Here is a 27,017-nt window from a genome sequence, read left to right as displayed (position 1 = left end):
GCTTAAATTAAACAAAAAAAATCATAATATACATTCATTCCAAACATATTGCCAATCATTCCAAATCTATTCTTTTAAAATGAATTGGTTTCCATATACTTTTAGGCCTTACAATGAAGAGAACTGCAAAGTACCTTTTTCCTCATTGATAGCCAGCTCCTAACTGACTTCTATCACTAACTGACTTCTGCTAACGTCTAAATATCCATGCTTTTAATGATGTCATTCCCACAAATAGTTCAAGTGGATTTTTGGTCACTGTTGTTCCTACTGACTGTGTGTTCTCTTTCTATTTTATTTTTAACCCTATTGGTGTTATTTATTTTTTAGTACTATTGATTACCTCTAAACTTTTGTAACTTTTAGATTTGTTTCAGGGTTTTGACCTCCTCTGCTGTACTTGTGCTGGATGTATCCAGGGAAGCTGATGACATCATTACCTGGATACGACTTCTCAAACACACTTAGTTGTTGGAATGATGCTTACTCTGCAATGATGCATTAGCTGGTTCCAATTGTATTGGAGTGGACAGTCTGTTCCAATGATATTTAATAATAAACATGTTTCTTTCCTTTTGTCTTTAAAAATAATTTATTTTGTAAATAAAAATATTTCTCATTTTCTTTAATTTTCCTCTAACTATCCTGACCATTGCTGGGGGATCAAAGTCCAATAAAAAACAATTTATTTTTCATTTAAAATCTGTTTACTTCAGAATTTTTTCTTTTGCTCAGTTAGGTTCTTTATACTTTCTTCTACTGACCCTGATCAAGATTCCCTTTTTCTTTCTAGGTTTTCAAGCCATAAATGGTTTGGGGATTTTTTAAGTTGCCTAGGAGGTAGGAAGTTGGTGCTGTTTATTATCTTTAAGATGTCCTATCTTGCTTCATTGTTTTTATTTTCTTTACTTTTACTTACTTTGCTTTGTTTTACCCTAAATTAGTGACTCTTCTTCCCAGAAATAATGGGTGGCTGATGATGTCACTGATGATGTTCAGCTTCTGGCCTGAACTATTGGCATTGTTGCTTTGGTGATTTTTTTTTTAATTATTATTTTTATTTGCTCTGTTTTCCCCTCTGTACTGTCATTTTAATGTGTGTGTGTGTGTGTGTGTGTGTGTGTATGTTTGGGGGTCCTCAGACATTCTTTGCAGTATTTTCTGAAGGAGATGACTTGTTTTCCCATGCTGTTTCTGTGCTTTATAATTTTCCTTCTCTGATCTTGTTTCTCTCTTTTTGATTTATTTCTACAGGTTTCTTTCTTTTTGGACCAGTTCTGTCCTTTAGCCTCTGGCAGTATCTTAGCCCTGCAGAATGCTGTATTCAGCCTCTGCTCTTCTGCTGTCACTCCTTTTGGACTTCTCAACTCAGGCCTTTCCAACACCGCACTCATCTGGACATCAGCACCTCGTCTGAAGCTCTGGATCAAGTAAGTCTAAACTTGTTTTTTTTTCCTTAGGCACTCCATTTACATACCCCCTGCTTAAAGATTGAATGTTGTCCTCAACATTCTGTTATTCTAAATTTATTCATGCTTCACTCATACTGTTTATATTATTTTCAGTTTAATTGAAGCAAATGATTAGGTAATGGCGTTATTCAATCACCGTTGTACAAGTAGTGTTCTATCTTATTAGGAACACATACAACTTGAAAATAGTTCTTTTAACCATTAAACATTTGAAAAGACTATAATCTTTGTTTTCTGACTGCTAACATAGCTCTCTTCACTAGGTGTTAAGAGAAGATACGAAGTGCCCACATTTTATCGTTATCTTTCTGCTTTATATAGCATGCAATCTTTACACAAGTGTTATGGGGTTTTACCTTTGTTCATTCTTGTTGATACTTTTGTATTTGGTGCATTATCTGGTATAAGTATAACTGTTAAATTGTATGTTTGTGGCATTAACATCTGTCCATTGTTCACCTCTTTATTTTGCATGTTGTTTTCTGCAGATTCAGCTCGGGAGTCCTGGCTTTGAATGTTTGTATCTCTAGTTTTAGTTTCTGTCTTTTCTTGAGACTCAGACTGTTTATATTTCAGTATTTCTTTCTATAGTTTCATCAGTTTCTCTTTTATCTGTGGGATATTGTACTTTTTTGACCTCTTTGACTTCTTTTATTTGATTGCCACACATAGGGCCGGGTTTTAAAAGGGTTACGTGCTTAAGTTAAGTTAAGTTAAGCACGTAACCCTTAAAACCCCCCTAAGCGCGCCGAGCCTATTTTGCATAGGCTCGGCGGCGCGCGTAAGCCCCGGGACGTGCGTAAGTCCTGGGGCTTTGAAAGGGGGCATGTCGGGGGTGTGTCGGGTGGGCAGCGCGAATTTCAGGGTGGGGCGGGAAGCATGTCGGGGTGTGACGCCAGCCCATGGGCGTTGTCGAGGCCTCCAGACCAGCCCCTGGGTCGGGTGATGGTGCGCCAGCAGCCCGTTGGCACGCGCAGATTTACGCCTGCCTCTGGCAGGTGTAAATCTGCCAACAATGGTAGTGGGGGGTTTAGATAGGGCTGGAGGGGTGGGTTAGGTAGGGGAAGGTGAGAGGATGCGGAAGGAAAGTTCCCTCTGAGGCCGCTCCGATTTTGGAGTGGCCTCGGAGGGAACAGGCAGCACGCACCGGTTGCACAAATGTGCACCCCCTTGCGTGTGCCGACCCCGGATTTTATAAGATACTCGCGGCTACACGCATATGTTATAAAATTTAGCGTACTTTTGTTCGCACGTGGTGCGCGAACAAAAGTACGCGCGCGCGCTGTTTTTGAAAATGTACCCCATATGTTTTTTTATGTTGTATGGTTTCCCAATTTTTCTTTAGCCTTGTTTTCTTCTTTCTTTTGTGAGACTGTGTTCAATACTTTACATGAGTATGATTTTGTTCATATTTCTCTTCTACTTCAGTATTATGCCAGAACACTATTTTTTCTAATGACATAATACTATTCTGGTTCTGTTTTATTCTTGTTCTCTTCATAACATCAAAAGTTTCATTGACAATATCCCATTGACTAGATTTTCTGCATTAAGGAATTTCATAGGTACTAATCATGACTTCCATAATTCTTCTCTAATCTCAAGTTACTTGTGTCTAAAGAAAAATTGGAGGAAGAATGTCAGCTATTACTATTTTTGATTACCTAACAATAATTTTAAACAGTGTATCACCTAAGATTAGGGACTTAATGAAGAACTGACAGAAAATGTATTCAATAACTTCTTCAGTTCTATCTCTGTGTCCAAAGGAAGGATTAGTACCCCTTAAAATAAATACTTTTTCATAGAAAATGAGATCCTTTTCAGCTGTATTTTTTAATCTGATATCAACTTCTTTTGTATCAAGGTTTTCTACATTCTTTCTCGAGTGTTATTTCTTTATTACTATTTCTTCTGTGGCAATTATTTTCTTTTCCATTACTTTTCTATTACTTCCTTTGACTTCCTTAGCTTCAGAAAATCTCTTTTCTTCCTGATTGCTTTCTCCATCTTAAATCTCTGACTCCCACTCTGTGTTTTTCAACATTTCATCCATCTTCTGTAAGTAAGAAATGGCATATTCTCTTCTTTGTACCTGAGCTCCCACCAAAATGTTTTTTAATGCTCTATTCTTTAAATCTTTAACAACTTTCTCCTGTAGCTTATATATTTTTGCCACTATTCAGGGCCTGTGCTAGCATTTTTGCTGCCCTGTGTGAAAAATTACTGTGCTGCCTGCCCCCTTTCCCCACCCCCCAAATTCATTCAGTGTCTATCCTGGGCCTATCAAATAAAGTCAAGCTCTGTCCTATAATCTATATTTTTAAAAACTGACATGCTCCCCCCCCCCTCCCTTCACCCAGAACCCATGGATACGGAAATGCATAGGTACCCTAGAAAACCTTAAAGCCTTGCACATACCCCCCACCCCCAACACACACATACACATACACACACACACATACACTCCCACACCCTTTACATACACATACAAATTTAACATGATAAAGAACATTCAAGAGTATAGACTTCTGAGGCAAAAATATCACTTACAACATGCTTAATATATTTACATGCACTCCTGTGGTACCAACCAGAAAACTTTGCAAAAAAGACACTTGGAGCTCCTATGGCATTAGATTTTTTTGTAATCCATATTGGATGTGAACTAGGCCCTCAGAAAGCCATGAACAAACTTCCCATACCAAAATAACCCTAACACCCTTATCTATGAAAAGGCGACACTACACATATTACATCAGACCCTACAACACCAATAAAAGCTCTTATTAGGAAACCAAGCTGCGATAAATCTCTACACAGACATTACATGCTAACAAAATCCCTCACCTCGTTCACATATGCAGAACATAGAGAGACCCTGACCAAATGCAGAATAAAGAGATAAGAAAGTATAAACAGAAACGTGCTGAGAAGAACTGAATTGGAACCCACAACAAGCCAGCTTCTATATGCAGAGCAACAATGGAAAAATAGAAACATTACCATTTTTCATAAAACATTAAATAAAATCAAGAAATATAAAACATTAATCATAATAGTAAAATCATATTCATAAAAAGAATATTTTAAACCAGTTAATGAATAGAATATTGAAAATTTCCCAAACACCCAAAAAAACTTTTAAAATCTGATGAATAAAAAGTTTAATTAAAAAATGTTCTATTCCCCCTCCCCAAAAAAAATATTTCAAAAGAGCAGAATCATCAAATTACATCCAATAGTTAAAACTAATAAGGATTTCAAAATCTACTCTCCATACCTGGGATCTGATTTCCAGTCACTCAGAGATTGTTGTGGCTTGGGGGAGATAGGGCCACACAAATTTTATCTTCTCTCTCACAGACATGCACAATAACACATTCATTCTCTCACACACCCTCTCCCTAACATACAGGCTGATACAGAAAATTGCGTGGGAGAGCTGGCGAGCACCCGCTCTCCCAGCGCACACACAGGCCACTCTTCTGGGCGCGCGATTCAGGAGGGTGGCCTATGCAAATTAGGGCCCGCGGTAAACGGAAGCGCTAGGGACACTAGCGCGTTCCTAGTGCCTCCTTTTTGACAGGAGCGGCGGCTGTCAGCGGGTTTGACAGCTGATGCTCAATTTTTCTGGCGTCGGTTCTCAAATCCATTGACAGCCACGGATTCGGAAAACGGATGCCGGCATAATTGAGCATCCATCTTCCGACCTGCAGGGGCCTCCAATTTAATATCTGTATGATATTAAGCCTTTGGGCAGGCGTTAATTTCTGAAAGTAAAATGTGCAGCTTGGCTGCACATTTTACTTTCTGTATCGCCCAGGAATAACTAATAGGGCCATCAACATGCCTTTGCATGTTGCAGGCGCTATGGGTTTTAAGGGGGTTGGACGCGCATTTTTGACGCACTGTTATTGTATAAGGGGTAAAGCTAGCGCATCGAAAACGCGCGTCCATTTCCCCCCCCCCCCCCCGAAACTAATAGCTCCCGTGTTTTCGACGCGCTGTTACCCCTTACTGTATAAGGGGTAAAGCTAGCACATCGAAAAAGCGCGTCCAAACCTGGCCTACCAGTGCGCTCCACCGGAGCACACTGTACTGTATTGGCCTGATACACAGGCTGCTTCTTCCTCACCTTCACAGATACATTATGTGTGTATGTGCGTGTACGTGCCTGTGAGAGCCTATTTTGACACATAGACTCTCATAGGCACACAAACATACAAAAACTCACATGCTCTCACACAGACACATTCACAGGCATATAGGTTCTCACACAGACACACAGAAACTCTCACACTGACACACACATAAATTCTTACACATTCACATACACACACACACACACACACACACACACACACAGAGACAGGCTCTCACTCATTCATACATACATACAATCTTATACACACACATGGTCTCCTGTTATCATTGGGCCATGGTGGGATGAGCTCCACCACAGCCCCATGGGCCTCCTGCTGTCATTGGACTGGAGTACATCGGGCCTCCTGCTGTGTTTGGGCTGTACAGCCCACCAATCTTCCTCCTTGGAGGGGGAAAGAGTGGAAGCTGTGCACGGGCATGCGTGCGCACATGCCATTACCCATAAGTCGGGTCTCTCCAGGTAGCTGTATGGCCCAAAGATAGCAGGAGACCCACACACTCTCCTTCTTTGGCCACCAGCTGGTTAGGCTTCACTGGAGGCCCATGGCCTCTTCTGCTGCCTCAGACCCACCACCTTCCCGGGTATGCCACTCCATGCAAATGCACAGTATGCACAGCTGGTAATGCCAGGCCTGCCACTATTGAAATTTTAATTGTCTTTTCCAATCTTTTTGCTCTCTTTAGTGTATTTATGACTATAATTCCTTCATTGGTATTTTTCTTTCTGCCACTATAAAATCTTGTTTTTTATTTACTTCAAAGACAAGCTTTATATCCGCTCTCACTTTCCTGTTATGAATTCTTCTCTTATTATTTGAGGGTCTTTCTTTTTCTACAACCTCTAATGGAGCTGTAATTCTTTATCTGGCATCTTTTTTTTTCTAGTGGTTATTCTTTATTTTTTAGTTTTGGCTACATTCTCTATTCCTTGTTCATTTTCTTCAGAATGCAGGTGGTATTCTTCAACTTCTTTATTCTTACAGTTAGACTCTGCAACTTCCATAGTTTCATCTGTCTCTTCTTCTGTCTCATCTTCTTGCTGAACTTGAATAGGTGCTAGCTTTATACAGTCAGTGTTCTCTATTGTAGGAGCCTCTCTTTCCTTATTCTCCTGTATTTCTTTCTTAAGGATGCAATCTCTGTCTCTCTCCTAGACACTCAAATAAAGTTTCTGTATTTCGCTTTGCAGAATATCTTTATTTTGAGGATCATTCTACCCTGGTCACTTTCATCCCACCTTCTTTTTCAATGTTATTAACTCAATAACTCTTTCCCACAGGGTTTCTATCAGTTGGGAACAACTCCTTTGTAATGTCTTCTTCTCCTCTACTATTTCTAAAGAGGCTATCAGTGTTTGTATTTGTCGTAGAGCCATTTCTGAGTGTATTAATGTTTCCTGAAGGGAGTTTGCTTCTGTCTTTTCTTGTTCCCCTTGCTCTCTCAGAGACTTCATTTCACTAGTTCATTCATGAAGCATAGCCAATTCTTTGTAGAGTGTAAGTTCTTGGTTCTCCTTTCCACTTTAAATGAATGTTCTTTTTGTTGCTGGGACTCCAGTTGGTTCAAGCTTTGTGTGAGTTCAGTTTAGCCTTGGCCTTACTGTTCCTTATTCCAAAGGGTTTCAGTTCTCTAATTAGTTATTTTTTTAGATTATATTGCTTGCTGTGGCTAAACCTTCCCAGATGCATTTTCTATAATATATGTCTCAGAAAACACACAAGAAGACTTTTTTGCAATTTTACAGATAATTCATCATTTATTAGCATTTAATCATAACAGCAAGCATATGTTTCATTATATGTAAATAGGTTATAAGTATTTTATAAAATATTCCAGTATAACTATAATACTGATTGTCTTCCTGGGGAGAAGGGTACAATGCAATGTATACTCTGATAGAGTCCTAGCCTTCTCCAAATATCCAGTGTTCCAACCATTCCTTATATACAGGTTTTTCTCTGTCTCATCTCTGAAATTCAGTATGTAGATAGTAGTCAGCTCCTGATACCAGTTCAACATTTTCCTTTATTCTACAAGTAGCTTAACTTCCCATACCACCACATCTGTTTCCTTTCTGGTGTTCTCATCACAGTTTCCATAGTTAACTTTGGGTTCACCTTTTCGGGTCACGGTGATTCACAGGGACATGCACGTCCTTTGCCAGATACCAAATTTCCCTACGTTGCTACAATGATACAATGTTACCCAGGTAGAGAGTCCATCAAGCTAGGTTGAGAGAACATTGCTCAAATCTCATCTTTGAGTGAGTTTCCTCACTCCTAGGGTCATCAAATCTTCACAAGAGAGCACTGTTTTGTTTGTACGTCTCACTTTGAATGTCAAAGTGGCCCCTAACCCCTACACTAATACCTAAACCTCACCTCGAGTTACTAGTTGGGCCTCCCATAGAGATATAAATACCTATCTAGTGTTGGGGCATTAGGGCTAGGCTCTCTCTCTCTTTCTTTCACTCTCACTCTCTCTCTCTCTCTCTCTCTCTCAGACAGGGCCTGGATAGCTTGGCTGGTGCTCTGGGAGCCTCAAAACTACTAAAACAGCCATTTGAGAACACATTGCTAAATGTGATAAAGCCTTAACGCAAGCTATTGCATGGCTTAATGCTACTGAAAAAGGTGTAGCTAAAATCAGTGTTAAAGCCATGCAATAGGGCTTCACAAAACAGTAAACCCAGCCCTCTCCCACCCCTAACTCCTCCTCTTTTTTGGATTTGCATTGCACCATATTATATTTCTATCACATGCATTAAAGGCATTTTTGCATGCGTTAAGGGCTTATTGCATGCATTAACGGCATTTTTGCATGCGATAAGCCCTTAACGCATCCGAAAACGCCTTATAGCATTTTGATAAATGACCCTACAAGTTTCCCTATCTTGCTTCAATAGTATAAGAATAGAGCAAATTTCCACAGTTTCACAGCCCCTTTGCCTTGAGAAGTTACAAGTTGCTACAATGCTGTTACAAGGGTTATATCTTGTCCTTATAGTTCTTGTATCATTGTTTGTAGTTCTTGTCATTCTGTCTCCTGTTGTCCCTTATATTGCTGTATTTCAATTACTTTTTGTTGCTGTGCCTCTATTTCTTTCTGTTTCTCACCTAACATTGCTTCTCAATATGCTCTACCTCTCATATTATTATCTCATCCATTATAGAAAATTATGTTAGGATTTTCACTCTGGCTTTGATTTTCACTAGACTGCATGCTTTTCCTCATGTGTCTCCCTCTCAAATGCTCTTAATTTGTTCTCTTCTCCTATAACTGGATTCTTATTGATGCCATTGGTTACCTTCTTCTAACTGGTACATTCTGTTCTCTAACTCTGCCCAAGACAATTGAAACATTTCATCAAAATTCTCTAGGCAATGCGTATACAGTGCTGGACTCATATCCTTCCATAGTTTCTCTTTCCGAATTCCAGTCATAATTATACACTTCATAACGTTTGTTGTACCTTGATGTTGTTCTATCATATTGGTTGTTGTTATGCTTTTCTTTTATTCTTTGTCTTTCTTCATATACCACTTGCCTATTCTCCAACCTCTCCAAAAGGCAATGTAATTCTTTCAGGATATTTGACATTTTGGCTAAAGTCTTTCAACAGGTGTTTCAATAAAGGTGTGCTCTTTTGGTAAAGGACCTTTTCAATTTAATCAATTCAATTGTTGTAAGTCTTCAACCACATATGATCCTGTCGACTGCATCAAGATGTTAACTGTATACTGTGTGAGTCAAAGACTTGCGCCATGGCTGATCTAGATGTTAAATAATGTAGTGCTTAGGCTGCAAGTGAAATGATGTCAGACGCAGTATTACAATTTAATACTTAACGCTTATTTTCGATAATATAGTACTGACTCCAATTGTGTTTTAAATCCAATGAATATTTATTAAACACTTTCATTTTTTATCAAAATGATATCTTGTTCACAATCTCTTTTTATACTGTTTACTCTTTTATAGCAAATATTACTCCAAAATAAACTTAGAGAAGAATTACATATACTATCGAGAATATATATCAGATACATATTGTCATTAAAATACCTATACTTTCAATATATATATGCATGTATACATGTATATATAGATATATAGATATAGATATATAGATATAGATATTTATAAACTCATACTTTGTGTTCTATTTGTTTTGTTTTTTTAGTCTTGAAGATTGCTAAAGATTCCTTCTTGGTAAGTAAATATGTTTTTATATCCTTTTACTTCTTTTCTTTCTGTCTTTATTTCTTTCATCTTTCTCAGTACTTGCTTATTATATTTATTGAGTTCAGGCCCGGCTTATATGATAGTTTTGTTAAGCATATATTTATCTATCTTTGATTTCTTCTTTCTTTTCTTCTATCGTTGCCTGCCAGGATCTTCTTTCCTTCTTTCTTCTTTGCAGCTACTACTCTATACTTTAAACAACTTAAAAAACAACTATTGTCTTCCTCCACTGCTCCATGGATTTCCACATACTAAATCAGTAATGTAGCCTATGTGTATGAGGAATGATGCAAACTAATTGTAACTGTCTAAACTTTAACATAAAAAAATAATTGTTTTTCCCATCACTGTGTTGAAAGAATTGCTTTACATTCTTTCACACTTTCTTCCTCTCTTTCTCATTTTCTTTTCTAGCCAATTTCCTCAGAAGAGTTGTTCTAACACTCAGTACAACTCAATCTTTAATCTTGCATGTTGCTAAATTTTACTTAAATTAAACCAAAAATATCATAATATGCATTCATTCTAAACATACACCAATCACTCCAAAGCTATTCTTTCAAAATTAATTTGTTTCCCTATACTTTTAGGCCTTAGAATGAAGAAAACTGCAAAGCACCTTCTTCCTCATTGATAACCAGCTCCTCTGCTATCTAAAATCTAAATATCCATGCTTTTAATGATGTCACTGTCACAAATAGTTCTAATGGATGTTTGGTCACTGTTGGTCCTACTGATTCTGTGTTCCCTTTTTATTTTATTTTTATCCTTATTGGTGTTATTTATTTTTTAGTATTTTTAATGAGCTCCAAACTTTTGTAAATTTTAAATTTGTTTCTTGTGCTTTGACATGCTCTGGTATACCTGTGCTGGACATATTATTTGTATCCAGGGAAGCTGATGACATCATTACCTGGATAGGACTTCTCTAACATGCTTGGTTGTTGGTCTGATGCTTAAAAGTAAATTTTAAAACAATCACACAGGCATCCATACGCGCATGGTTCCTGGCCCCTGCACATGGATGCACCAGTTTTATAACATGCGCACACCGTGTGCATGTTAAAAAATCCATTACCCTCGCACACATGTGCGCCCAATTTTATATTGGCGCATGCATGTGCACGCGAGTGCTGACACTTGCGCGCAAGGGGGGGGGGATTTTGCTATTTGCACGCAATGATGCGATAGGGCCTTTTCCCAGTTCCCTCCCAGTCCACTCCAATAAACAAGTGGACTGGGAGGGAACTTCCTTAACCCCCTACCTACCCTGCCTGCCTTTTCTCCTATCCTCCCCGACCCCTAAAAACTCTCTAACTAGGTTTTTTTTTTCCCCTTACTTACCTGCTATCTCGAGCAGCAGTAACTTGCATGGGCTGGCCAGCTGCCAGCATGCAGTTCACCGGGACAGTGCCTAATGGTGCTGTCCCGGCCAGCCCACGGCCCACCCACTCCCCACCCAGATCCTGCCCCCAGGTCTCCCCTGGCCCACCCTTTTTTTTAAAGCTGGCTCTTCGCGTGTCTACCGGGAGCTACGTGCGTGATCATGGCCCTTTCAAAAGGCTCACAGCATGCACACGGCCCTGTCACGTGCGAATCTAACATTTTTTATGCGCACCGGCATTTTTAAATTTACCCGTTAATGCGCAATGATGCGTTAGCTGGTTCCATTTGTAATACAATGGATAGTCTGTTCTAATGATGTTTAGAATTAATAATACCAAAAATCAAATGCACCAACTAACTTAGAGGGATTTCTACTATGTAATCTGATCCAAAAACAAATCGCCTCTTTATTGGTTTTTTTTATATATACCCACTATTCCATATGTTTAACCCACTAATGGGTTAATGATTCTATAACAATCTCTAAATGACTCTGGGGTCTGTTAGCCACAAGAGTCAACATTTTATGAAAAAGAAAACATTTTTGTATGAAAAGAGGACAGGTTTCATATATTGGAGTTGTAAACCCCCATGGGTGAGCTCGCTATGTGCATAATCATCAACCCTCCTCCTCCATCCAATATTATCAATTGTCTATGACATGCACCGAACGTGAATATTCTGTGTGTATGTGCATTTATTCTTTTTTTGTTTGTTTTTTATGCGACGAGAATCTTTTTTTTTTTTAAAAAACCATGCTTGTAAAATTAATGTCCCGACTTATCTGGTATCAAGGATAGCCCAACGCAGCCGCGTTTCAGGTCCGAAGCAAGACCTTTCTTCAGGGGATATTTCCTTTTCAAATTGTACGTCGGTGTGCAAAAATTACTCTTAGTGATCCATCCAAACACATTCGATATTCTTCTGGGCGCTGTTTGCTCCCCCTCACTTTCCCAAAAGGCTCCCCCTCACTTTCCCAAAGCAGATGACTCCTTTTTCCTCTTACTTTTATTTGCTTTTCTAACCTGAAGATTGTTGTCTTCACTATAGCTTTTTTATTTTAGCCCATTGTTCTTCCACTTTCCCTGGTCTCTCTACCTCCCCATAATCTTTGATCCTCTATCCACCAATGGTGTCACTTTGGCCTCACCCTGAAATGATGTCACTGCTGGAAGCTGAAGAACCAACAAAGCAACAGAATTGGGTCATACTGAAGGGTCATTTTTGGGTCACTACTGGGGGCCACAAAAGAGTCATAAGGGCTTTATGATTAGGAGGAAGTGCTTTCTTTTCTTTTTGTGGTATAGCGTGGTGCTTCCCTAATGAGAGTAGGGAGGAAGGGAGTCTGCATTAGGATTTTGTATATTAAATTTTTTGCATTTTATTTTTTTGCATTTTATTGCTTTATATGATATATACAATTTTGGTTGCAGATCATTTTGAGGAATGCAATAGTAACCACTGAAATAAGGAGAAAATTGGGAGAAGCTGAATTACTGTGAGTTGCCATGGAAAAAACTCAGAGAATCTTTATGTACAAGGACATCCAGACAGGGAAAGATTCCCATCTTCACAAATCTGTTAAACAGATCATTCAGCAGGCACAGCAAAATGTTTCAAAGCGCCCACATTCTAGGATATATCAAATACAACCCCGTAACTTTGTCCTCTTGCAGTTTTGCTAAATATGTACTAACCTTTTCTAATATAAATGGTATGGCAGCTATCCCACCATATGTATCCCTGCCTACAGCTAGCAATCCATCTCAAATCTCGTTTGCAGTGAATATTGAACAAAATTATTTGTTGCTCATTTCTACTTATTCCTTGTCAGCCACATGCAGTCCTCTTCTTCTCCTCTCACAATGCCACTGCTGCCCTTACACATTTCACTGACATACCTTTAAATGATTTGTCACCTTGCTTTACCAACTTAAAAATCTTTTTTTTCCCTTTTGCCTTTGATGTCCTGTCTACCTTCCCTGTTTCTTTTAGCTTTACAGATATTCTCTGTGCTTTTCTTTTTGAGATCCTTTGTACTTTTTGCATGCTAATCTTTTCTCCCTTATGATTTTCTGAAGAAATGGTTGAAAATGTATCAGCTTCTTTATTTATTTATTTCTAATTTCATTGGCTTACAAAACATTATTGTTCCTGAGGGAAACATATGGTACTAGAGGAAATAAAAACACAAGAAAAAAGAAACATATAAAAGAACAGAACAAAATACTAAACTTCAAGAGGGGATGATAATAACAAGAAACAATAGTAAAAGAAACAAAAAACATAAAAAGGATTTCTAAACAGTTTAAAATACAGTACTTTTATGGAGATGTTATGGCATTAGATCCAAACCTGGCCTGTAGGAAAAGATTCAGCTGGTCAGCCTCATATAAAACATAATTCTTGTCCACTAATTCAGGGGTGATCAAACCAGTCTTGCCCCTCCCCCTCAACCAGTCAGATTTTCTGGATGTCTCTCATGAATATACATGAGATCTATTTGCATTCACTACTTCCTATGTATGCAGATATTTCTCATGCATATTAATTAGGAATATCCTGAAAGCCCGGTTGACTGGGAGGGAGCCTGAGGACTGGTTTGATCAACTCTGCTCTAATTTAGCTTCACATTTACAAGGAAATCCTAGCACAAAGCATGCTCCTAAGGAGATCATGACCTACCTTTTACCAAGAAAAGACTTGCACATAGCCTAAGTGGCTTTGGATACATCAGGAAATATTGCAAACCTGTGACCCAAAAACAAATTGTGCTAGATTTTAAAAGGTTGCACGCGGGTGTACATGTGTGTGCGCTACCCGGCGCACACACATGTACACCCAATTTTATAACTTGCATTCGCAGCACGCACAAGTTATAAAATCAGGGGTCGGCGCGCACAAGGGGGTGCAAGTTGTGCACCTTGCGTGCGCCAAGCCGCGCTGCCTTCCCCCGTTCCCTCCCAGACCACTTCGAAATTGGAGCGGTCTGAAAGGGAACATCCCTTCCCCCTAACCTGACCTTCCCACCCCTTCCCCCAACTTTCCCCCCCCCCCAGCCCTACTTTAACCCCAGTCAAAAATTGTTTTTACCTTTTGTGCCTGCTTCTGGGCAGGCGCAAGTTGTGCGCACCGGCCAACTGCCAGCACGCAATCCCCGGCACAGCAGCAAATATGACCGCTATGCAGGGAGCCTGACCCCGCCCCGCCTGGCCCCCATACCGCTCATGCCCCACCCCCTCCCTGCCCCTTTTTGCAAGCCCCAGGACTTACACATGTCCCAGGGCTTTATGCACACCTCCGAACCTTTTTAAAATAGGCCCGGCTCGCATAAGGTCAGATTTACACGCGTAACCCTTTTAAAATCCAGCCCATTCTATTTTGCCCCAAAAAACATCTTTTTATCTAGTTTTTATCTAGTTCAAGTACAAATGCTACCAGTAGAGTAGTCCTTGTGAAATTGTTTATTGAGATTCATGTAAAAAGGCAAATCGATGAAGACTATCTGTTGAAAATTCAGCACCTGGTGAAAAACCTCAGAATACCCAAAAGTTTAGGTAAATAAAATGCCTTAACAACTGATAGAATAGAATCCAATGGTACCGTGATAAAATTTCTTTTACATAACAATGGATGTTACCAGAGGAGATTTGGGAAAGTTGATAAAATGAAGATTGCATATTTTATTTTGATTCTCTAATAACTCTAATTTACAGAGAACAATACATTTACCTTTTTTCAATGCAGCTTCACAGTCTTGCATTTCTTTTTGATTAATCTCTACCTATCTTAACAGCTGCTCTAAATTGTGAACTACTTGCACCTGAGTTTTAACCTGAGAATATATTTTATTTAGAGCTGATAAAACACAATCCATTCTTTTAGTCAGGGTTTTTTCCAAACCAGTAATAGCAGTCCATAAAATGTCTAGTGTTACTGTTGCTGGTTTGATAAAAAGTACTTGAATTTCTGAACTTTGAAGATTAATCAAGGAAGATGATTCAATTCCACCAATACTCAACAGAGCCAAGGCATTAGCCAAGGATTCTCCATTTCCCAGCTGGAGTGAAGAGGTAATTTCATCCTTCCTCATCTCTGCTATACCCCCACTGCAAACACTCCTTCTAATTCTGGTGGTACTCAGTGAGATGTCAGTCATATTCAGGTCATATGTAGAAACACCAACAACATTCCTTCATGAACCCATATCCATATGTGAAGAACCATAGGATTCCTTACCAGAAGGAGTGAACCAATATTATAAGGAAGTACTGAGAGATTAGTGAGTAGAGGCTGATGTTTGGGCTTCCCCATGTAGGATAAGAAGATACGTGGTTGAGTCTTTATAAATCCCTGTCACCATCTTAAAACATGGATTCTTAGTTAAATTTTTTCTGACTTACTCTGCTATGGAATAGCTTTGTCTGTTTACTCCCTCCTTTTATTTATTTTTCCTTGGTAAAGGACTCTGGGGTTCTCCTTTACAGAGACCTGGGTAAATAATTGGAGACAAAGTGCCTTAGCCCTAGTTTTTGGTCCAGATGTTTGGAGATTTTTTTATTTGTAGGAGAGGGAAGGTTTTTCCACTCTTCATTCTCTCATTTGGCTGCCCCATTGAGTAAGATTTACTGTTTGTGTTTTATGGGTTCAAGTCCCTAAGGCCCAGAAGCTCAGATTTTTTGTATTCAAAGGAAGAGATGCCATTCACCTAGAAAGGACCTGAGAAGAAGTTGTGGCATCACAAAGGAATGGAGTCACATCCATTACCAGAAAGAAGGAGTTAAGAAGGTATCATTCAAGAGTATTTTTCTACTGAGTACTGACCCCAGTGTATTACAGTTGGGAGAAGAGTGGCAACTTGGTACTGCGAGAAGGAGATCTAAGAAAATTATGAAGACTACAGGAGAGGTATGAGTCCTGGGATTTTTCATTCTGCTAAGTACTTGGGTCTAAAATTCTAACCATGACCAGAGGCAAGATGGCGGCATAGAGTGAGGTCATGGCCGGAGTTACTCCTTGCTGTTCTTTGATTGAGAAGAGTTTCTGCAACAAATGCCTCCATTTGACATGATTTAATGGGACACAGTCAACATGGATTTACCCAAGGAAAGTCTTGCCTCACAAATCTGCTTTATTTTTTTGAAGGGGTTAATAAACATGTGGATAAAGGTGAACCAGTAGATGTAGTGTATTCGGATTTTCAGAAGGCGTTTGACAAAGTCCCTCATGAGAGGCTTCTATGAAAACTAAAAAGTCATGGGATAAGAGGTGATGTCCTTTCATGGATTACAAACTGGTTAAAAGACAGGAAACAGAGAGTAGGATTAAATGGTCAATTTTCTCAGTGGAAAAGGGTAAACAGTGGAGTGCCTCAGGGATCTGTACTTGGACTGGTGCTTTTCAATATATATATATATAAATGATCTGGAAAGGAATACGACGAGTGAGGTTATCAAATTTGCGGATGATACAAAATTATTCAGAGTAGTTAAATCACAAGCAGACTGTGATACATTACAAGAGGACCTTGCAAGACTGGAAGATTGGGCATCCAAATGGCAGATGAAATTTAAAGTGGACAAGTGCAAGGTGTTGCATATAGGGAAAAATAACCCTTGCTGTAGTTACACGATGTTAGGTTCCATATTAGGAGCTACCACCCAGGAAAAAGATCTAGGCATCATAGTGGATAAAACTTTAAAATCGTCGGCTCAGTGAGCTGCAGCAGTCAAAAAAGCAAATAGAATGTTAAGAATTATTAGGAAGGGAATGGTTAATAGAACGGAAAATGTCATAATGCCTCTGTATTGCTTCATGGTGAGACCGCACCTTGAATACTGTGTACAATTCTGGTCGCCGCATTTCAAAAAAGATATAGTTGCGATGGAGAAGGTACAGAGAAGGGCAACCAAAATGATAAAGGGGATGGAACAGCTCCCCTATGAGGAAAGGCTGAAGAGGTTAGGGCTGTTCAGCTTGGAGAAGAGACGGCTGAGGGGGGATATGATAGAGATCTTTAAGATCATGAGAGGTCTTGAACGAGTAGATGTACCTCGGTTATTTACACTTTCGAATAATAGAAGGATTAGGGGGCATTCCATGAAGTTAGCAAGTAACACATTTAAGACTAATCGGAGAAAATTCTTTTTCACTCAACTCACAATAAAGCTCTGGAATTTGTTGCCAGAGGATGTGGTTAGTGCAGTTAGTGTAGCTGGTTTCAAAAAAGGTTTGGATAAGTTCTTGGAGGAGAAGTCCATTAATGGCTATTAATCAATTTTACTTAGGGAATAGCCACTGCTATTAATTGCATCAGTAGCATGGGATCTTCTTAGTGTTTGGGTAATTGCCAGGTTCTTGTGGCCTGGTTTTTACCTCTGTTGGAAACAGGATGCTGGGCTTGATGGACCCTTGGTCTGACTCAGTATGGCAATTTCTTATGTGCTTATGTTCTTATGTTCAATGTGGAAGGTAAGGTGAGGGTTTATCCTTCCCTACCATTACCCTCGCCAGTACAGCAAGAAATAATTTGATACATGACCTCACCTGCACAAAAACTTCCAGGAGCCAAGGATCCTGATGTACTGAGCGGCTTGGGAGAGCAGCTTGAGGCGACAGAGGAGGCGTCACTGAGTCCTGATTGTAGACCACTACCTACGCAGAGAATGATCGATGGGAGCCCCAGAGGAGCTACCGCAGAGTACATCATTTCCGGTTGGGGGGGGGGGGGGGCTGTTCAGGCCCATGAAGAGGGACTGGGAACGGAGGCAGTCGGCCCGAGACTAGAGGAGGAGAACGGTGAATTGGCTTCGGTAAACCCCTCATGAGGGGGTGAAGAACAGGCTGCCAGCGGTGAGTCCCTGGAAGCCCTATCACGGCCTGCAGTGGTAACACTAGATACTTTGTGGGATTTAAAGGCTGGAAAGGCGAGTAATATTAAGGGCTTAAATAAAAAACTGGACTTTATAAATGTTAAGAATCAGCAAGATATCCTCCAAGTTCAAAAACAAATAAATAATTTTGTGGACAGAGTTAAAATTCTTGAAGAAAAAGAGAAAAAGAATCAGGAGTTTAATGCTGCTGTGGTTAAAGACAGAGGACTTTTAGTGAGACGGATAGAGACTCTTGAGAATAATGCTAAGCGTTTAAACTTATGTTTTCTTAATTTCCCCTGAGTGGTTGGGGAAGTTCCTTCGGTTACCATCAAGAAGTTTTTCTTAGAAATGCTAAGCTTTACTGAAGTTGAATTACCAGTGATAAATTCATGTTACTTTTTCCCTAAATCCAAAAATGCTAATTTAAATAGATCCAAAATGCCTTTTCAGGGTGACCTTACGAATTTCCTTGAGAATTCTACCTTACAAGTAATAGATAGGGGGACATTATTAGTATTTAGTAACCTTTTCGAGCCTTCAGGATTTGAATAAAATCATGAAAAAATATTTCAGTAAGTACCCTATCACATTTTTTGATAAATCTGTAAAGATCTTCCCTGATCTGGCTTTAACTACACAGAATAGGTGAAAGGGATTTCTTGCCCTTCGTCAAGAAGTAATATCACTGGGTTTCTCTTTTGTTTTACATTTTACTTGTAGGTGTCTAATAAGAAAACAGGAGAATCTCTTTATTTTTTTCATGCCTGAACAATTAAAAGTTTTGTGGAGCAAAGGAAACTAGTCACTTCTTCCCCAACAACTAGTTAAGAAACAAAGAATAATGTGCAGGAGTTCTTTGTTAAGCCTTTTCCTTTAAAATATGTAACAGATGTGTATCTCCCTTAAAATGTTCTGCCTCATGTGGAATTTTCTATATTATTGATTGTATTATTATAGTGGAAATGACGTAGTGATGTGATTTGAGTTTATTTGTTTATGCTTAGTATTATTATATATTGCTAAACTGTCAGGACCACGTATTTACTGTCACAAACTGATGTTTGGCCAGTTCAGGAGTAGGTGGGAGACCAGGGAGAGGAATGAAATGTTCTATCTTTGAACATTTGTCTACAACCACCCATATTGTGGTATTGCTGCCAAAGAGAGGAAGATCCATGGGTCCAGTGTTCTGTGGGGGCTGGCAGCGGCTGTAACAATTCTCTTGGTCATGTTCTGACATACTTGTGCATAGCACACATAAGACAGGACCCCACATATTGTTGAACATCAGTTCTTAGCTGAGGCCACCAGGAGTGTCGCACTATGAGTTCCAAAGTCCGGATGATACCAGGATGACCAGAGAGACAGGAGTCATAGGCCCATTCCAGGAGTCATAGGCCCATTCTAGGACTCTTTGCCATAGGCATCAAAGAACTACTGTCTTTCAGGAGAGACTGTATATGTAGCTGCAGCCACAATCTTGGCTGAGTCGATAATAGACTGTGGTGGATCCTGTATCCCCTCCACATTGATGGACCGAGAGAGGGCATCATTTTGGTGGTTTTTGTTGGCTGATCAGTTGTGCCATTCAAAATCAAACCAATTAAAAAATAAGGACTAGCTGGTTTGGATGGGGTTCAGTTTCTGTGCTTGAGCCAGGTGCTCCAAGTTTTTGTGGTCAGTAAGGATGGTCACTGGGTATTAGCTCCCTCCGGTAGATGCTGCCATTCCTCTAAGTACTCACTAACCATAAACCAAACATCTGTTCCCTTCCAAAAAGAACATTAACAACCAACCATCAAGGGAACTCCCTGATGTGTGGTGATGTGCATTTGCTATATGTGAAGGAACCATTCTGTGATTCTTTCGTTTAATGGGAACTCCCTGATATGTGGTGATGTGCGGTTGCTATATGTATTTATTTATTTATTTATTTATTTTTAATTTTTATATACCGAAGTTCTTGTAGGGACTACAAATCACTCCGGTTTACATAAAACAAAGAACTGCTCAACAGAGAGTGGAGCTTTACATGGAACCGTAGAACATATGGAACAGTATAAATGGATGACAATTAAACATAGTGAAAAATAAATAAAAATAATAGTTTAACTGGTAATAAATAAAGAATTATATTATTTACTATAAGCAGTATAACTGTTTAAAGTAGAAATAAATATTAACAATGCTAAATATATATAAGAAATAAAGTGAATTTTTGAACTCAAAGATAGTTGTCCAGGTACTTAGTACAGTGTCCAGTTACTTAGTACAGTGTCCATAAATAAAGGAGGGAATATATGTGAGGGAACCACTCTGTGATTCTCTCGTTTAATGGGAACTCCCTGATGTGTGCTGATGTGCAGTTGCTATATGTGAGGGAACCACTCTGTGATTCTCATTTAATGGGAACTCCCTGATGTGTGCTGATGTGCAGTTGCTATATGTGAGGGAACCACTCTGTGATTCTCATTTAATGGGAACTCCCTGATGTGTGGTGATGTGCAGTTGCTATATGTGAGGGAACCACTCTGTGATTCTCATTTAATGGGAACTCCCTGATGTGTGGTGATGAGCCCAAACTTTTAAAAAACATAACTCAGTTGTTCAGGATGCAATATTTTAAATATTGTTCAACTTCTTGTGAATTTTAGTTTTCTAGTAAGTTCTCCCATTAGTCAAAGGGCAGCAGCAAGCATTCAGATTTTTTTTCCCATGCTTACAAAGGGGTTTATGTACTAAGAGTGTCCTAGGAGATTAGTGCACAAGACCTCCATTGCCCTCAAAATAGTGAGGTCCTCAAGTTCCCCTAGGACCTTGCAGGTCCCCATGCCAAACTGGCAGAAATAATGTCCCATATTCAGACTGGCTCAGAATCCAACAATGATTTGACATGGAAATCAAAGTCTGTGGTGGCACTGATCATTGATGGACACAAAATCGATCGGGGATGTTTCTATTTTGGGGGAAGGGGTATGGGGTATTTGGGGCACTTGCAATTTTGGGGGAGGGAATCCAGAGGATTCTTTTTTGAGGGGATCTAGGTAGACTGGAGAGCTTGCTATTTGTTGGGGGATCCAGGAAGCCTGGGGGTGCCCTTATCTGATTATTTATTTACGTAATAGAATTGACATTCCACCTAGGTCCACAATTCATTAAGCAGTTCACAATTAAACAACAGGAGTTGAAGGAAAAGTCCACGGAGTTTGTGGGTGTCTTAGGGAATTAGGGGCTTACTAATTGATGGGAGGCTGGAGGGACTGGGGATCCAAAAAGGATGTCTTTTTCAGGGAGGATGATATTTCCTAGGGGATAGAAGTTGTTGGGGAAAAGGCCAGAGACACAGTGCCTGCCCCTCCCCCACAGTAGTAGACTGTTAGCATACTGAATTGGCATGCTAATAGTTTTATATAGCTCCCAAACAGGAGCTGTATTTTATATGCTAGAACTGCATGTTAAATTTAACTACTGCTAAGGGATCCTTAGTACATAACATACATGATAAATAAGGTCATTATGCGATATAACTGTTTAGAATATGCAGACAGGTTAAAAATTAAAGCAACCGGACGTGTTAACAGCGCATATGTTTTCTTGTGTTCATGTCTTTGCATATAACATCTTATTTAGCTGTGGTTAGAAAACACATATATTTTAATGCACTGAAAGTGTGAATATCTCTATTTTGAAGTATTCACATAAAAATACAAAAGGAAAAAATGCAACTGTTTCCACAGGTTTGTTACCATATTACAGAAAAAAAGGAATTATTTGCCAGTATTTATTACTTGATTAATTTTATATTTAGAGTTCCACTGAGGTAATATTTTAAGATTATAGATAATATAAACATATGAATTTGTAGACATCAAAATCATCTAGCTTCCTTAGCTACACTGGACCCTTGGTCAAATTGCCAAGCCAAGTCAAAACTAAACCAAAAGTCTGAAGTCAGAAAATACAGGCAAAATAATCCAAATAGAATAAAGTAACCAAAAGGATTTTAATTAAAAGAAAACAAAACACATTATTAACATAACAAAAGGAATTTATAAAAGTATATTTTGAAATCATTGTCTATTGGTGCAGTCTCTAAAACTGGGTTTGTATTGTGCATACTGTTATGATAGGAATGCACCTCACTCATAAGTCAAGGAGATGTTGGGTATGATCTCAATCTTGAGGGTCAGGAAAAACTGACTTTTCCATATCTCACTGGACATGTCCTTGCCTTTTTCATATTGTCATATTGAAGGCTGATTTTTCATAAGCCTTCTACAATGATTCAGTCATATTTTCTTTCTCAACTTGTTCAATAGGTTTCATCATTGCACGCTTAACTATTGCAAGTAAATAATTATTATGCAAAAGTCACGTAGGGTACAAGTTACCTAATTAAAAGAACAAGACAAGGATAAGAAATCCATTTTTTAAAAACATTTTATTCATTAGAATTATTCCAAGGTTTAGAGATACTACAAAAGACTAGATAGCATCAAGAAGTGCTGAGGCATAGACATCTCCCGAAATGGGAGAAGAGCACCAAAAACACAAATCCAACCTGCAAAAACTTTAAACTTGATTACTCAAATACATACTTTAGCACCATATATAGTATTTTATATAATTGCTCATCAAGGAGGGTAAAGGTAAGCCTTTAGCTGGTGACCATCAGAATAGAACATCAGTGGTTTGAAAGATATTACAGTTTCTGACTTGAACAGTGGTACAGAAAGCAGATTACATTTTGAGCCGTATGGCTTTAGCTTCTTTTGATCCACTGGAAATGTAAACTTTTGTTGAATCCCATGTCTACAAAAATCAGACTTCAGTGGACATCCTCCAAAATAAACCTTTTTACATCCCAATAAAAACCCTGCTAGTTTTGATGATGTGTTTTACCTTTACAGTACAAAGAAGGAACATTAGACTTGTAAAAGAGTACTTTTCTTATGACCAGGCTAAGAACATGGTACAATAACAATTTGTTAAGCTCTCCCAGAGAAACTTATAATATATACAATTTCTATTTGACTTTTGGCCTAGTATAGTGTTCATTGATACGTTCATTCTCCATTGACTACCCTACAGATGTAGGCTACATAAAAAAGGCAGAACTGTGCAGTTAATGTGCAAAGGGTTTAAACATTTCTGGTTTCATTTTATAGTCAATAACAACTATTACAAAGTACTTTAATTAATCGATAGAACCAAATATTGTAAAACATCAGCATACAATTCAAGGAGTCATATGCAAGAATGTACTGTAAAACTATAATAAGTAGTTCTGACTAGTATGACAAATTTTATATTCTTAAAATAGATACAACAGATATGTTACACAATTACATTGCAAAATATGACCAACTACAGGTACATACAGTATGCTAAAGAAAGTCTAATCAAACTTAACCTTCTCGTGTTTAGTGAAAAGTATTAAATTCAATGACTGCTAATTTCTTCATTGAAGTTCCACCAATGAAATAATTTATTTTCAGGTTATTTTTAACTATCATGGTTTGCAGCGTGTTCAAATGGATATAATCTAGCACCATTGCAATGTATTCTGGATAGAGTCACATGAAAGTAGATGTTGTAGTCCTCGTGACCAACCTAGTATACATATAAAAGGAACCAATACAACATATATACCCGTTATAAATATTACCAGCTGAATTACTGAAAATTTAAATAATTTAATAATTAGGATCAAAACAGTATCGCAACGTGTCATCTGCTGCCTTTAATCATATCTGGATCTACAGTCTCCTTTGATTTTTAACTCTTATTGCAAATTCTGCCTGACAGATATTAAAAGATGGACAATATTCATACAAGAAAATATTTTTCAAGAATAAACTCTATTATTCTCCTTTTCTAGAAAAAAGTTAAGTAAAATATATTTAGAAAGTCCCATCATACAACTTTCTACTGCACTTACCTCCAAATTAAAATCTGTTTCTTCTTTGTAATCATTATAAAGTTTGCAGTTGTTATGTTTTTTCAAATTTTAAAATCCATCAGCCTGCCTTTCAAACCTATTTGCATTACTGCATGTGTATGCGTAAGTGGACTCACAGAGATTTAACCTAGTAATTTATAAACTGCATAGTGTGAGCTGCAAGTTTATAAAATACTGCTTACTTACACTCTAAAAGTAATGAAAGCACTTACTTTTCCTACCTATTTTATAAACATATATACATATATTTTAGGTGCATAAAAAAGATAAAAATTGTAAATACAAGTATTTTATTATGAATGTGCATTTATTATTTGAAAATACTTTCTTGCATGCGTACTAGAAATCACAAGTTCATTGATACCTTCGCCAATTCACCCAGTCCATCTCCAGTTCACCCAGGCCCTCTAACATTTTATCCTGCTCCCCCACCAGTTTACCCAGACTTCTCATCCAAAAACTGCAGACAACAGACAAGTCCAATTTCAGCTGTGCTAGTCAATTAGCAGGTATTAAATTGCATAAATAAGTTAGATAATTTAACCATGAATATCTCTTATAAAATAGCAATTTCTGTGTGTACCTCTTGACCCCTCCCCAGAGCACACCTATACCACCCCTTTTATGCACCAGTAAATGTGCTTACAAAAATGAAAATGCATGCATACTTTCAATATGTAGAAAATAGCAGGTACACGAAAACAGGCTACTTATGAGTATATGTGCAAATTTTCCATGTATAATCCCTTTCAAAATGCGTTCATACTGTACATGTGTAGCACCTTGTTCAGTTAATAGTAGTAAAACAAACTAAAAAAGATTCAGGCATTCTGAAGCAACACAGCATTGCATTTTCTCTATTTTCTGTATAAAGCAAATGCAGCTATCCTGAAACAGAATTTGAAATGGGCTGAAGGATTATTTCTATTAGGAGAGCAGGGAGAAGGATGAGACAACCACACTAGATCCCAGGCAGCACTGTTTTCAGCGATGATTTTCTACAGTTCTAATGTCTAATCATACTGTGCAGCAACGGCACCATTTAACTGTGCAGTAAGCAGGACCGGCTCTAGGCTAACTGGCACCCTGTTCAAAAAACCTGAAATTGGTGCCCCTCCCCGCTTCCCTTGGTAGCAGCACTGGCTCAGCACTCCTTCCTTTGGCAGTGGCAGTGGCTTTGAACAATACACCCACCTCCCCCCCTCTTCCTCACATTTATTTATTTATTTAACAATGCTTATATCCCACTACTTCCTACATTCGCGTTCAGAGCGGGTTATAATAGGCATGATCATAATTAAATAAAATCAGCACATCAAATAAAAATACACAAAATAGTTAACAGATAAAGTTTCATTAAAATTAAATTAAGCAAAACAATCAGCATGCCATATGACCTTCGTTGCTACAAGGCTTGGGAGAAAATCAAAGCCTTAATTTTCTTTCTAAAGGTCTTTATCTCAAGTTCTGCCTTCAGGTCCTCAGGGAAATCATTCTGCAGCACTGGGGCAATATATGAGAAAATCCTGGCATGCGTTTGATTAATTTGTAATTACACAAAACTGGGAACTTCCAATAAATTCTGGCTCACTCACCACAAAGGATGTTTAACCAACAGATCAACCAGATTAGAAGCATTTTCCGAATGTAGTAACTTATGAACCACTATGAGAAACTTAAACTGCACCTCAGTCAATGCAACGAATGCAGATCGGGAAAAATACGATCCCTCGATTCTGAACTTGTAATCATTCACATTGCTGCGTTATTCAACAATTGTAATGTCCTTAAGTATTGTCTATATGTCCAAGGACCAAAGATTGCACTACTGTCCTAAAATTCTCTTACCTTACCCTCTTCCCACTGCCAGTATCCCCTCTGTGCTGCTCGTCCCCCTGCCCACAGTGCACAGCAGCATCCCCCCTCTTGCATCCCCAAACATCTTTTCTTTCTTTCCCTCCCTTCCCTTTCCTTCCCTCTTATCAGGGCTTCACCTCTTCCCTGAAGTCCAATCCTTCACCTACCACCAGAGATAGAAGAAGCCTCCTTTCTCCTGCAAGGGTTCCTGAGTCTCCTGCTTGCAGACATCAGATGGAAGGGTGTTGGAGGGAGGGGGCAGCTGTGCCCCCCTTGAGAATGGCCCCCCTATGCATCCACACAAGTCACACCCCCCTAAAGCTTGCCCTGGCTGTAAGTGAGGAGCACCCTCTCTTTTAATTTATTTCTGAAATTTAGCTTACGTTTGTATCAGTCTCTTCTTGGAAACCTATTCACCCAAATTCCTTTTGACCTCTGGAGAGCAGATAGAAAGAAATATGTAGGTTCTGCCAATTGACAACTATTGTAAAAGGAGAAATTCACTAAATATTTGACAGAACAAGAATATATTCATTATCCATATCATCACCTAAAAAAAAAAAAAGGGGGGGTGGTGGGTATTTGAACTACACAGGATTAGGAACCTTCATAACTGCTACAATAATGTCATCCCCAACCATGCTCACTAACCCCTGATCACTCAGATATATGCACCTGCATCTTTAATTTTAATCAGGAATCCTTGAGGCTTGTAAATATTTCCTCATGCCTGTCACTGTAATATGTCTGAGCAGGAGGGCCGTTATTGCCCCACTGCTCCCATTATTTCCTATGGCAGCAATTTGAACACACTGAAAACATTTTTCACTTTTTGAAAAATAATAACAGCAACAGAAACAAGACCTCTCGTTTCACTCTTTCAGCCAAAACAAACATGTTTCTATGTTTTCATAAATTATCAGATAAACTGCAAATAAAATGCCAGCAGAACTTTCCTGTTAATGTAAAACACTCAGAAAAGGAAAGCCAGACCTTGTTCCCTCCTAAAGTGAATTGCTTACACAACTCATTCACTCTGATCTCCAATTTCTC

General features: G+C 38.7%; 1 long non-coding RNA gene across 1 annotated transcript in view; it reads left to right on the top strand.

The window, feature by feature from the left end:
- The first annotated feature begins 707 nt into the window (after window positions 1-707).
- Window positions 708-27,017, top strand: part of LOC115085451 — a 159,506-nt gene continuing 133,196 nt past the window's right edge. Inside the window, exons 1-2 of the long non-coding RNA XR_003854846.1 lie at window positions 708-840; window positions 1,255-1,430. This is a non-coding gene — a long non-coding RNA (uncharacterized LOC115085451). The remainder of the gene's footprint in view (window positions 841-1,254; window positions 1,431-27,017) is intronic.

This window comes from Rhinatrema bivittatum, chromosome 2, assembly GCF_901001135.1.
Source record: "Rhinatrema bivittatum chromosome 2, aRhiBiv1.1, whole genome shotgun sequence".
Classification (NCBI taxonomy): Eukaryota; Metazoa; Chordata; class Amphibia; order Gymnophiona; family Rhinatrematidae; genus Rhinatrema; species Rhinatrema bivittatum.
This window is presented reverse-complemented; position numbering and strand designations above follow the sequence as displayed.